This window comes from Balaenoptera borealis (assembly GCF_965194805.1).
Source record: "Balaenoptera borealis genome assembly, chromosome: 3".
Lineage (NCBI taxonomy): Eukaryota > Metazoa > Chordata > Mammalia > Artiodactyla > Balaenopteridae > Balaenoptera > Balaenoptera borealis.
In genome coordinates, this window is record NC_138866.1 from 33,621,673 (window position 1) to 33,636,117 (window position 14,445).

Consider the following 14,445-nt stretch of genomic DNA (forward strand, 5'->3'; position numbering starts at 1 on the left):
GGAGCTCAATGAGAAGACTATTGCTATAATCCAGGCATGTGGTGCTGGGGACCAAGACCAGAGTGGTGGCTATTGAAATAAAGGCCTTCAGATAAACAAAGAATCTGAAACTTAAAGTACTTAGTTATTTTAAATGTCCAAATCTGTTAGAAATCGAAGTCTAATACTATATTTTAACTGTATTTAAATATTTTAGAACCATATACAAGTCAAAAATGCATTTTTAACAATTTACTTTTGTGGAGCAAAAAAACTCTCCACACTCATCTTGGACCGTAGAGAAGCCTCAGGGCTGCAAAGTTGTTTACAGTGAACTCTGAGGGGCTGCCATTGCCAAATCTGCCCACGTTGTAGCTTCGTGTTTATAAAACAGCAAGTCAATAAAGTACATTTTTCTTTTTTTCTGCTTCAGCAAAATAAGTAGACTAGCTTTTAGCATATGGAAGCATTTTCATATAGCAAGTTCCGGGGCAGGGGGGTTGGATAATTTGCAAATGCCATCAAATGAAATGTGTACTCTCAAATGAGGCTGATTAGGCAAGGTTTCATGTGGCAAAAGTTGTATTCAATAAGCCTTCTCCTTTTAGCAAGAAGTGAATGTTCAAATTTCTATAAAATGCAGCAGAGTGATCAAGGAAGATACAGACTAAGCAAAAACCATGAAATTTAAGGACATCACTGGTGATTTTCAGAAAAGCACTTTTATTTGAGTGTTGAGAACTGAAATTCAAACAAATTTGTTTTATTTTTATTTTAAATTCCTTTTAGAAATATTAAAGTGGTGACAACAGGAACAAGGCAGAGTAGGGAAGTGTTTGGAAAGGGCAGTGAGTCGTTTGAGGACTACACTCATCTCTCTTCCTGACACTTTTCTTGTGTCTCTGCCCCTCCTCACTCTCTCCCTCCTCCCACTTCTTTATCTTTTACCTTTAATCATAGCTGGAGGTAGTGCTTTAGGTAGGGAAGGGGTATACATGAAGAAGTATGGGATGAGAAAAGAAGAAAACTAAAAGACGTAATAGAGCTAATATCACTGGATTGGCATTTATGAGGAGGCCCTGAGAGGTGCAGGGAAACTAGAGGAAGGAACACAGAGGCAGGATGTATGAATCAAGGTGATATGGGCAGTAACCAGGTAAATTCACAACTGATATTCTTTATCTTCTCCAGGAAACATAGCCAAAAGTTATTAGCTATACAGATAAAAGGCCAGAATCAAGAGCTTTAACGTTTTCAACTTCCTTAATTTCTCTAATTCAAATATTCCAGTGCTAAAGTCAAGAACCTTGGCTGAAACACCTACACGAGCAAATAACAAGGGAAAAAAAGTTTTTGTATAAACATCAGTAATTTAGTCACAGGGAAACCAAAAATGTGCAAATAATAACCTAAATCACAGACTTGATATTATAAATAATCCTAAAATACAAACCTAAAAAGAATTTGAGATGGTTGTAATGAAAATTTTAACATTCTTCTTGTATTCTAACCATGACCAAATACCCTACCTATGGCTTTGGAGGGAAGTAACAAAGAGGAACAGAAAGGCAGAGAAAGAGGGAAGTAAAAAAATAAGAGCATACAAGGGAATATTGATAGAAACTAATAATGTGAATAGAATTCTATCTTAGCAAAAGCACAAAACTAAAAGCTACCAAAAGAACTGGAGCTTTACTTCCCACTGGCTCTCAGGCCTCATTCTCCAGGGTTGGTGCAAAATTATACTGAGTATTAGGGAACACAATTAGCCCTGACTATATTTTCAGGCCATATGTGTTCTTATATTTTGATTAATATTATTATCTAACTTTAACTTTTCTAGATGAATGAGAAGATGCTGACATAAAATTTCAATTATTACCCTTTCTTTGTGAATCAAATCCATGAAACTTTCAAGACAGAGAAGATAAAAGTAAATTCCTTGTTCTACTTATCTACGCCAAAGGGGTTGGCTAGGCCCATAGCTGAAGCAGACTAGGGATCAGAGACCTTGAACTGCTTGCTACTTAATACCTGTTCTCTCCAGGCAACTGAAACTTTCGCTTTGATAGTTCAAGACTAAAAGCCAGTTTTGATTATTGGCCAGAGGGAACGTTTTTTAAATTAATCACTTTATACAGCAATGCTTCTTTTCAGGAAAATGATGAAATGTAGTTCCAAACTGTCCTGAAGTCCCAGTTCATCCTCATTTATTGCTCTGGGAGTTAAAATTCATTCAGCGGCATTGCAAAGAGGATTTTTTACAGGTGAGTCAAGTTTTCTAATTCTCAATCAACCAACATGTGCTTACAGACTCAGTACACTAGAGACTCAAGAGATGAAAGAATTGTGCTTTCTGATAATTGGAATTCTAGTTGGGAAGGGAAATTAACTCAAACTAAAGATAAAGAAGTACACTGTTTGGTATTGAGCATTAAGTAACAGAAATTCAAAGATTAAAAACTAGGGTGGGCCAGAAAAGTCCAAAGTGACTTTATGGAAAAGGTGGAAAGAACATATTTAGATTTGAGAGAGAATCAATAAAATTTAGGAGAAAATCAGTAATAAAGGCAACAAAAAAGTAAAATTGAACATAGTATTAGGGATGGGGTTGGGGGTTGATGTATAAGGTACATGTATAAGGTATAAATGTATAAGGCATAAATAACCAGTTTAACTAAAGTAGGTGTTTGTTAAGAAACATGGTTAAATAAATAGGGTGAGGCTCATACATGGAATGCTTTGAATACCAAGAAGACCAATACAAACTTAAAGTTAGTCCAATGAGAGTCACAACTGGTTACTGATCAGAGAAGCAGCAGCATGAATTTCTTTAGAAAGGCTGGTTTAACAGCAACATGGAGATAAAGACTGGAAGCCAACAAAGAAGTAGGTGGAGTCATTTAGGTGTGAAGTGATGAGAACCTCAACTAGAATAATAGCATCCATTTATGAAACATCAACAGTATTTGTTGAATGTCTGAATGTTTATCATGTGCATGTGAATAACACAGATATGGTATTACTGGCTCACAGAAACAGTCAGATAATGAATGTTCATTGCTTTAAGCCACTAAATTTTAAGGTAATTTGTTATAACAATAGATAACTACTCTAGAAGTGAAGCCAGCAAAAGGGACACCAAGGAAGGTTAGAAAGGCAGGAGGGAAATCAGAAAATAGACTGCCATTGAAAACCAAGGGGTGAGGGGAGTTTCAAGGAGCAGATAGGTAGATAGGGTCAGAAGTAAAAGAAGAATACAGGATGATGAAATGTTAAAAAAAATGTTACTAAACTTGGTATAGTTCACAACTAATTAAAGTGAGATAATATACAAGAAAATGCTTAGAATAAAAGGTGATCAGGGCTTCCCTGGTGGCGCAGTGGTTGAGAATCTACCTGCTAATGCAGGGGACACAGGTTCGAGCCCTGGTCTGGGAAGATCCCACATGCCGCGGAGCAACTAGGCCTGTGAGCCACAACTACTGAGCCTGCGCGTCTGGAGCCTGTGCTCCGCAACAAGAGAGGTCGCGATAGTGAGAGGCCCGTGCACCGCGATGAAGAGTGGCCCCCGCTTGCCACAACTAGAGAAAGCCCTCGCACAGAAACGAAGACCCAACACAGCCAAAAATAAATAAATAAATTTAAAAAATAATAATAACAAATGTTCAAGTACAATTGGTGTCTTAAAAAAAAAAAAAAAAAGGTGATCAAATTGTTACTTTCTTCCTTATGAAGACAATGATAGGGAAGTACTGCAGGCAGCTGATAGACACCACAAACTTAATATATATTCCTAAGTCTATGGGTCAACTAGTAACTGATTAAATGCCTAGTGAAAGGTATGCCTCATATACAGTAGTATTTTTTGAAATACACTTCCATTTTGATCTAACATCCTAACTTTAGTCCTATACTTTCCCCTAACAAAATATGAAGCTTTGAATTTACCCAAACCTCCATCACATCACCTACCATTTGGTGCTATAAAGTATTATTCATTTATTTTTTTGGCCACGCAGCTTGCACTCTTAGTTCCCTGACCAGGGATTGAACCCAAGCCCTTGGCAGTAAAAGCTTGGAGTCCTAACCACTGCACCACCAGGGAATTCCCTATAAATTATTATTTACATGTTTGCCATCCCTTCTACATGTAAATCCCTCCAAAGTAGGGACTTGTAGCTTATTGATCAGTGAAGGCCCAGTACCTAGAACAATACCTAATCCATAGCAGATGTTCAGTTGCTAATTGAAAATTACTGGATGTAGTAGAAAGACAACGTCTTTACAAACATATTCATACATCATTTTGAAGGAATTAAGAGTTTTCTTCTATTTGTGTTGGACAGTATCTCTTCACTATAATTGCCTACCTAGCACTGTCCCATTCTCCCACCTTAGAAAACTAGTTGAGGTCTTTCTATCATGTATGTTCTCTTCTGCATCTATATATTTTTCAGATTTCATCTCTAATATTAAAAAGACATTTAACTGTCCTCTTACCATCCAAGTTAGTAATAAGCCATGACCTAAACTGAGTATTTTGCTCAGAAAATGCATCCCCAGAAAATAAAATAATCATTAAAAACAGAAAGATGAGTGGGGACTTCCCTGGTGGTGCAGTGGTTAAGAATCTGCCTGCCAATGCAGAGGACACGGGTTCAATCCCTGGTCCAGGAAGATCCCACATGCTGCGGAGCAACTAAGCCCATGTGCCACAACTACTGAGCCTGCGTGCCACAACTACTGAAGCCCTAGCACCTAGAGCCCGTGCTCGGCAACAAGAGAAGCAACCGCAATGAGAAGCCCACGCACCGCAACACAGAGTAGCCCCCACTCACAACTAGAGAAAGCCCGCATGCAGCCAAAACTTTAAAAAAATAATAATAATAGCAATGAAAACATATTTATTAAAAAAAAAAAAGATGAGTGAAGAACAAGTTAGTATCAATTGTTAGACACTGTTCATATAAGTGGTTCCTGTGTCAGTTTTTGCATGAGTCCCTTGAGTTCCAATTTCTATAAATTCTGAAGAACTTACAAATTCTTCATTTCTGTAAATTCAACTGCATTTCAGACTCAATCTTAACTCAACTCTAACTGAAACCTCCATCTCAATTATACTGAACAATCCTAAATCCATATTCTTTCCTGTCCTTTCTTCCCAGGTCATTCCAAATGTTGGTGTAGAATGTCAAAATATTTATTTAGGTATATCAAAATCTAAAATTCCATATTCCCTTGCTTTCAAATTGATAATTGCCTGAATGAAGTAATTAAGAGGCTATTTTTAGGAGAAACTTAAATTGAAGCAGAATAAGAAAATGAGGTGAACTTATTAAAAAATTAACATTTAAAATAAACATTAGATGTTTACTATTTAAGTCAATTTAAAGAGCAAACCAACTAAATTTTTAACTTTTAAAATGGTCCTGATAACACAAAATTAATATATAACTTTGCCCCTTAAAATAGAAATAGGCTACTACCAATCTTAAGGAGTCTTAATCAGGACAAATTCTTACACTGAAATTGTTTGTGGGCAATCATGCAGAACAGCTGCCACCCAGGATGACTAAAATAACACAAATTAGATGTAATTGAGTTAAAGGACCACACCAGGTTTGTAATTCAATTTGTCCTTTGTGGTTTGGTTTTGGGGTTTTTTTTCCCCCTCCAGCAAACCACAATTTGAAAACTTCATCAAATGGGAAGTACAAAGGAATAGGAATATATAATGCAAATATTTAGCATGAACAATTTACATAAAATCTACTTTAACAGTTTAGACAAAGTTTTTTGTAAAAGTCTGAATGCAACAAGCACTTACTCCGGCTTTCTTAGAGGGTCTTATTCACTAAAACTTCTTACTGCCAATTTCTCACTCTATCATAATTTATCCTAGATATGAAGTGAGTTTTGTTTTGATCTAGTTTCCTAACTTTGCACACTATTTACCTAGAACTACACAGTAAATCGCAGGTTAGATTTAAGGCCACTTACAGAGTTCAGTCAAAATCCTTAGGGTCATTAATAAGAGTCAAGGGTAGAGCCAGAATTTTTACCACAGTGGACATTTCAGCAGCCTCAGATATGGTTGATTATACACTGCTGATAGATGGTGGCTAATTACATTGTCATCACTATGTTGATAATTTTGATTTCTGTGGATCTAGCCAGCATAGACCTGTCCCTAGAAGAATGTTTGATAAAATGTTTTGAAACTAACTAATCCCAAACCCTGGTTTGGGATCTACTCATTCAAGGCAATTTGATCACTGAGGGATTTTTAAGGAAAAGAGTTAGGCTTAGAAATCTAGTGTTGCCTCTCACCATGCCGTTTCCATTAGAAGTCATGGATTTGAAGTAAAATTTGAGGTGAAGAATTTTCCAAATGAGTAGGTTGCACAATCAGCTCTCAATTCATGCCATGATAATAGTTTCACATAAAGCCAAAGGGTCTGATGTAATTAACAGGTTTCATTTCAGAAAATCCTATTTACCAAGATTTCTCTGATAATTATGGTTTAAGCAGAACACAGCAATAGAAGTGTGTATCAACTTGATAACCAACCAGAAAACAAACTTCCCTTTTTTTGAGATTGATTACCTATGAAGTATTTGGACTCTTGCATGTATTAAAAAGCCATTTTGCTTTGAGAAGAAAACATATGAAAATTTTACTGGGACAAACTCTTGCTTTTTACTCTGGCAGATACAGACATGAAAGGCACCTGGCCCAGTAATTCCTCCTTGCATAACACTCCAGAACACCACAAGCCTAACCCCTCTAAAGCTTAGGTTCTTCCCAGCTTTCCTGAGACTCTAAAACCGCACCCAACAAGCTTAAGCTTCTTAGGTTGTTCAGCCAGTAGAGTTATCAATCATGTCAAATGAAGAGGGAAAACGATTTTTTTAAATCGTATTTTAACAATGTTGGTATCAGGAATACACACTTTTTCTAAATTAAGAGAGTTAGCTATTCAGTCTTCTGCCTGCTACCTGACACCACCTGAGGCGTACTATAAATCTTCCCGAAAGACAAGGCAAAGAAGTACTACTGGCTAATTATAGGGGTTTCATGTATAAACCAGATGCTGGATATAAAATGGTTAAGACTATTGCCAGCTAGAACATGCAGAAGGCACTCAAACTATCTTGGGAGCCTAATCTTTACTTTTATGCCAAAAAAAAAGAAGTGGTTCCAGTCTTAAACGTGGAAGAATGCGCTAATGTGCAATGCTATCTTTTATCTTAAATCCACTCACAGTGAAAGTCATTTCCACAAATTTAAAAGGTTTGCCTGCACTGAATTAAATATATCTCAAATTATATAGCCATTATCATTTTACAGATGGAGAAATGTTAAGATTATATTGTAGGGGGTGGAGGAGGGATAAATTAGGAGTTTGAGATTAGCAGATACAAACTACTGTATACAAAATAGATAAACAACAAGGTCCTACTGTATAGCACCAGGAACTATACTCAATATCCTGTAATACACCATAATGGAAAAGAACATGAAAAGGAATATATATATGTATAATAATCACTTTACTAGACACCAGAAACTAACATAACATTGTAAATCAATTATACTTCAATAAAAAATTAAAATTAAAAAAATTAGGAAATTTTAAAAAAGATTATATTGAAGTTAGAGAATAAATATCCAACTTTTTCCACCAAGGCAGAATGACCACAGCTATACAACATATAGCACACAACAGTCACACAGATCAAAAAATGTCCAAGAGATAGCCTGGGATACATCAAGTACTGTGCATTCTTCAAGACTCACCTCAAATCCTATCTACTACAGTTCATTTTCCTCTCTCCATTATCCAAGTTTCCTATAATGCTATTAAATTGCTTTTATTTTAATAGTAATTTATTTTCAAGTACAAAACTACAATTTAAGTTTGCAGGCAAAGAAAGGAAAAACAACAGAAACACAAAGCATGTCAGTGGTATCCTAACTGCCCTTCTGGGTTACTTGACTGATTTGAATTCTAAAGTTCAAGAGGAATCAAAAACAGTAACTTTTTTTTTTTTACCTGCAAATCCAAATTCCAAGACCAACACTACTAAGTCTACAAACAGAAAGAAAACATGTTCTACTGACATAAGTATAGCAAACTTAAATTTGGAACTAACCAGACATCAGCCATCTTTTTAAATTCATATGAAAGTACTGAATAAGGAAACAGACCCTTCCTTCCATTATTAGTTCAAAATGTCTTGCCTCAACTGAGACGGGTCTGAAACATTCCAGAGTAGTTTACCTACTGAGTTATAAACATGACCATTCCATTTCAGCATAGGTTACATGTAGAACAAGTTTCATATGTGTTTATAAATACTTTGATTGTGAAATATATACTTTAAAAATTGTAATCTTAATTTTTTACATCATAACAGAATAGTCTCCAGATGCAGAAACGACACAGCAAAACACTGCTGGACTTCATGCAATCAAGTGTCAGTTTTGTTCACCAGTCGGACATTAAGCCTTGAAAGACTTCTCACACCCCCTGGGGTGACATCAATTTGTAAAGAAGTACAATGAGAAAAAAAATGCATTTCTTTAAACTCTTTCCTCAAATAAATATCTCCTTTTGTCTACAATTGTTTTTTCTTTAAAGAGGAAGTTTACTGGTGTCTGCATCAACCAAAAGAACAACGGGTATTTTTCAAGGAGGTTAAAAGTTTCTTAGAGGTTTTTATAACAAAAAACAACCAATCACAAGAAAGTGAAAAGTGGAATTTAGACAGAGAACCTAACACAATAACTCCACAGAAAGGATAAGAATTCAAGGAAAGTGGCAAATTTTACATATGACTTTCTATTCCAAGGTTATGTAAATGAGAGAACTCATGGAGAATATTTCAACAAATATAACCAAAAAAAAAAAAAACTTAACTATAAGGTGGGTCACTAACTTTTGTAAAAGGCAGCAAAAAGATTCAGAACATTAGCGTTGGAAAGAACTGTATACATCAAGATCAGCTCCTATTGACTTCCTTGGTGGCGCAGTGGTCAAGAATCCACCTGCCAATGCAGGGGACACAGGTTCGAGCCCTGGTCCAGGAAGATCCCACATGCCGCGGAGCAACTAAGCCCGTGCGCCACAACTATTGAGCCTGTGTGCTGCAACTACTGAAGCCCGCGTGCCTAGAGCCCATGCTCCGCAATAAGAGAAGCCACTGCAATGAGAAGCCCGGGCACTGCAACAAAGAGTAGCCCTTGCTCGCCGCAGCTAGAGAAAGCCCACATGCAGCAACGAAGACCCAACGCAGCAAAAAAAAAAAAAAAAAAAAAAATCAGCTCCTACAATGTTACAAACCTTTACTTTTATATTAGTTTTCAGCATTGTTCTATCTAACACAGAAAACTTTTCCTTAGCCTAGGAGAAATGATAAAAACTTTCGGTGACCTATTTTGGGTCCTTCTCTCACTTTTAAGAACTCTCTCAAATAATGGAATAACCCACCCTAGTGCTGGCGTTAATTTATGCAGAATCTTTACCAAGGAGCACAAAATAACTGGCAGTGGTTATCTTTATTATTTCACAAAACATCCCTGGGTAAGTTAAGAGTGAGAAATAATCTACTAAATGTTACACATGGGAAATTTTAAGAGCAAGGAGTGACCTGCAATCACAAAGTGAGTCGGTGATGGGCTGGGACTGACTCCCCCATTCCTGACTCCTAACTCTTTGTTCCTGATATATGGTGGTACCTCTAAATCTTTAAACACTCAAAAGCATATAATAAGTGCAAACATCTGAGGAATACTTTCTCAGAATCTCCCATTCACTTTGACTTGACTTAGCCCTACATTTCTTAGCTTTATACAAGAAAAAAAAAAAATCAGATACTAATAGTCCAATCTAATTAAGCCTAGAGCTTGGTGGTAATAATAAAGGACAGTTATCAAGTCCTTTGAGTGGTTTACTTTGAAGATTAAATGATCATTATAAATATTCTTCAAGGAAGAGTGACAAACATCACAAGTTTCATCTATTTCAATATTATTAAATTACTTATATTTACTTATATTACTTTATATTATATTTATATTTAAATTACTTATATTTACAACCTAAATCAAACAAAGTTTCATTTTATCAGAATGTATTCTCTGAAATAAAACTATTACTTAAAAGAATCCTAGAGCTCTAAAAGGCCTAAAAAAATCATCAAACCCCCTCAATTTACAGATTTCAAATTTGCTCCTTGGATTAATTTGGGAATTTAAATTAAGTGCTAAACAGAAGCAATTGAGGAGGGAGGACTTAAGCATATGGAAAAGGGAAAACCAGATGTACACATACCACAAAGAGCCCTGGGTACATTTAATTTTCAGCAATAGTTGGGGAGGTGGGGTAGGGGAAAGGGAGGGGAGAGGGTGTTAATGTCAGTGATATCCTTTGAACTGGGTCCAACAGTGTTTCTAAGACAGTCTAAGTTTTAAGTAAAACATTCCTTCCCCCAGCCAGCAATTACAAGCTTCTTCCTTATTTAATGGGCATCAGAAATTATACTTGCTTGCTATAATTTTTTTCTCTTTTACCTTCTAATTGTCCATATGAGATTACAAGAGAAGAGGAAAATTCAAGCTAGTCCTAAACATGATACCATGTGGTAGAAGCTGAAAAAGTGTGGTAAATCATCATCTGTATGTGCTAATATAAAAAGATCTCCAAGATAAATTGTAGAATCTAGAAAGAAAGTTTGACCAATGAGAGGCAATACGTATGATACTATTTTTGTGGGGAAAGCATGCACAAACACCCAAACACAAAGCACTGTATGTCTTTCATAAGCCTATTTATCTACCCATACATCTGTCTTTAAGTCAACACACATAAAAAGGTTTGCTTTGGGACTTCCCTAGTGGTCCAGTGGTTAAGAATCTGCCTTCCAATGCAGGGGACGCAGGTTCAATCCCTGGTCGGGGAACTAAGATCCCACATGCCACGGGGCAACTAAGCCCGCGCACTCTAGAGCCCACGCACCACAACCAGAGAGCCTGTGCACTGGAGCCCATGCACTGCAACTAGAGAGCCTGAGCACCACAACTACTGAGCCCGTGTGCCACAACTAGACAGCCCACACACTGCAACTACTGAGCCCACGCTCTGGAGCCCATGCATCACAACTAGAGAGAAGCACGCACACCAACAAAGAGTCCGCACGCTGCAGTGAAAGATCCCACGTGCCGCAACGAAGATCTCGTGTGCCGCAACTAAGACCTGATGCAGCCAAATACATAAATAAATATTAAAAAAAAAAAAAAAAAAGGTTTGCTTTGAAGGATAGATACCAAACTGAAAATAGTCATCATTTTCTGGTGTTGGTGGGGAGGTGACCGGGATTGGGGATTGGGACAGTCAAGAAAGAGTATTCTGTGTGTATGGAGCAAGGAACAGTATGATCAAAAGTACAAGGAGATGGCAAGCTCAGGAAACTATGAGGAAGCTGGTGGGACAAGAGTAAATGTATATGTGTGTTTGGTAACAGAGGTGGGGGGAGGAGGAAATGTGGCAGAAAATGAGGCGAGAATAAGTAGATTGGGGCCAGACTATGAAGCCCTTACATGACAAGCTAAGGAGTTTAGACTTTATCCCTTGAAGGTAATGGAGGCCGATCAAAGGTTTTTACGCCAGAGAATGATACGATTAGATCTGTCTTTAGAGATTTGACAGCAATGTGGAGGATGGACTGGAAAATGGAAAGCCTGAAAGTAGATAAGCAGCTCGCCTAAGAATTGAAATGAAAGATGAAAAGGGCCTAAACAAGGGCAATGGCTATGAGAATGAAGAAGAGGAAACAAACATATTCAAAAGCGATTTTGGAGATAGAAGAGACAGGACTTATGGATAGATTGGTGGGGAGCCTAACAGAACATAAGGACTCAAGATGGATGTGATGTTTCCAGCTGAGAGGATGGGGAGCCACTAAAGAAGAGAGAGAATACAGGAAGGGAGGGGGTATTTAGAGAGTGTGTGGAAAAATAAGATTGGGATTTGTTGAACTACGTGCTAGGCTATCAACTCTTAGCAAGCTCCAAAAGGATAAGGATTTCATTTGCTAATTGTCTCTGAGCTGTACCTAGTGCAACGCCATGTGCGTTTAATTCAAGTTTGTGAGGATGGTGCTAATGCTAACCTATCCCAGGATAATTGAGACTTGACAATATTTAAGATAGCTCTTCAAAGTGCCTGTGTGGAAAGGAAATATGAGACAAGGTGGTTTGTTTTACTTTCCTGTCAAATTTCTTCTTTAGTCATTTCCAAAATAAATTTCCAATAATAATAGGGCTTTTAACAAGAAGTCTATTACTAAGAGCAGCCTGCGGCAGACCATAATACCGCTCAGACTTTACATTCCACACATTCCAATAATCAAGTCACCTCACCTTTAATTCTCTTTCTTGTTCAGGAACCTGTAGTACCACTTAAGAGTCTAAAACCTGCCACACCCAATAGTCAAACATAATCAGAGCCATTTAAACAATTTGAAAAAAAAACAAAAAACAAAAAAACTGAAGTTCTATTTGGAAAACCTTAAGGGGGAGGGATATAGAAAAAAAACACCATTTGTTCTGGTTAATGTTGTGCAATGTTTTCTGGGGTTTGCCTGGTAGGCATGTTGAAATCATAACTAAATAAATCAACTCCGGCAACACAAAGAAACAATATTGCCTCCCCCCTTGGACGCCTGAAGGAAAAATGGCATCTTCTCCATAATGTGCACACACTTTGGAGCTGTTTTGTTTTTAATCCTCTGCCAAGTGAAGTTTTAGTTTTATTTTAATCTCAGTAACCACAGTAAATTACAAATCTTTGACAAGTAAATGCTTTCTTCCTTACCAAAATCCCACTCACTTTCCTTTCTAACTTCTGGAACTTCAGAGTTCAATAAATGCCTGCACTGCTGATCTTTTTTTCATGAGGAAGAAAATAAATACACTATAAATTAAGTGTATTTCCTGACATTTACAAGTTAGTCTACATGTGAAATAGGTTAAGATAAAATTGTATCTTTCCTGCCCATCTTTTAAAATATATATATATTCACATGTACTGTAGGGGAAAGAACAGCATAGAAAGTCAGCAGATCTGGGCTGAAGTCTCATACATTTCAGCGGGCTGTGTAATGTTAGTAAAGCAACTTAAACTTGGTTTCTTTGTATCTAAAATTAGGGAAATAGATGAAATGGTTTTTAAAGGCCCCTCCCTTTCACCTTAAAATTCTGATTCTTAAGATCATGGCTATTGCTTGATTTTTCTTTTTTTAATACATGAAAAGCAGTCACTCAAGAAAAAAAAAATTCCTAAGAAACAAACTAATTTTTGTGGTAAAATGGAATAAACCTCAGAAATTACCTAATCCGTACAGCTTTGAAACTATATTACAAGTTATAAATTTTTTTATTTATTGAAAAGGTTCTACTGTTTAAAGAAAAAGATTGGAAACTACTAATCTAATCCAACTCTATAATTACAAATGAAGAAACTGCGATCAAGATCAGAAGAAGAAATACAACACATCCATAAAAATACTGTGAGCTGTTAAACATCATGACAAGAGGAAAAGGGTCATGATAAATTTTTTTTAAATGAGGGTATTAAATTCTATATTTGAAAAACTGTATATAAGTATAAATCCATTTTTCAGGGTAATAAATTCATTGTGTCATTTTCACTAAAACATTCTCACTATCAATATTCAAATAATACAAAATATACAATGAAAAATGCAACAAATGATCCAAAATCTCACCATTGAGATATATTCAGTATTAAGATTTAGTGACTATCACTCCAGACAATTACTCACATATACAGATGGATAGATGGATTAACAAAAATAAATTTATTATTTCTAGGATAAAAGTATACTCACTTTTAAAAATAAAAATATATCAATTTTAATTTTACTTGAAAGTAACAGAAGCTAAAACAAAACGGAAGAAATTTTAAACCTTAGATAATTGCTTCTTCACTCAAAAAACATTAATTGTAAAAAATCCATGTTTATGAAAAATGATAAAAAACCATAGGGGAGATTAATATTACTTTAAAACTATATTAAATTTTAGACTATATTGACTGAATTGTTGCTACGAAAGATAAGGAGATTAATAATTTCCATTTCCCTTCCACCTACCTCCCAATTGTTTTTTTTTAATTAATTTATTTATTTTGGCTGTGTCAGGTCTTAGTTGCAGCAGGCAGGATCTTTCGTTGCGGAGCGAGGGCTCTTCATTGCAGCGCACGGGCTTCTCTCTAGCAGTGGAACATGGGCTCTAGAGCACGTGGGCTCAGTAGCTATGGCATAGGCTCTCTAGTTGTGGTGCACAGGCTCCAGAGCACGCGGGCTCAGTAGTTGCGGCACGTGGGCTTAGTTGCCCCGCAGCATGTGGGATCTTAGTTCCCCCACCAGGGTTTGACC

At 36.5% G+C, this 14,445-nt stretch overlaps 1 protein-coding gene across 11 annotated transcripts in view; it reads right to left on the reverse strand.

The window, feature by feature from the left end:
• The window catches only part of RAD51B (RAD51 paralog B), a 734,492-nt gene that overhangs the window by 585,721 nt on the left and 134,326 nt on the right, over positions 1-14,445 (reverse strand). The window lies entirely within an intron of this gene.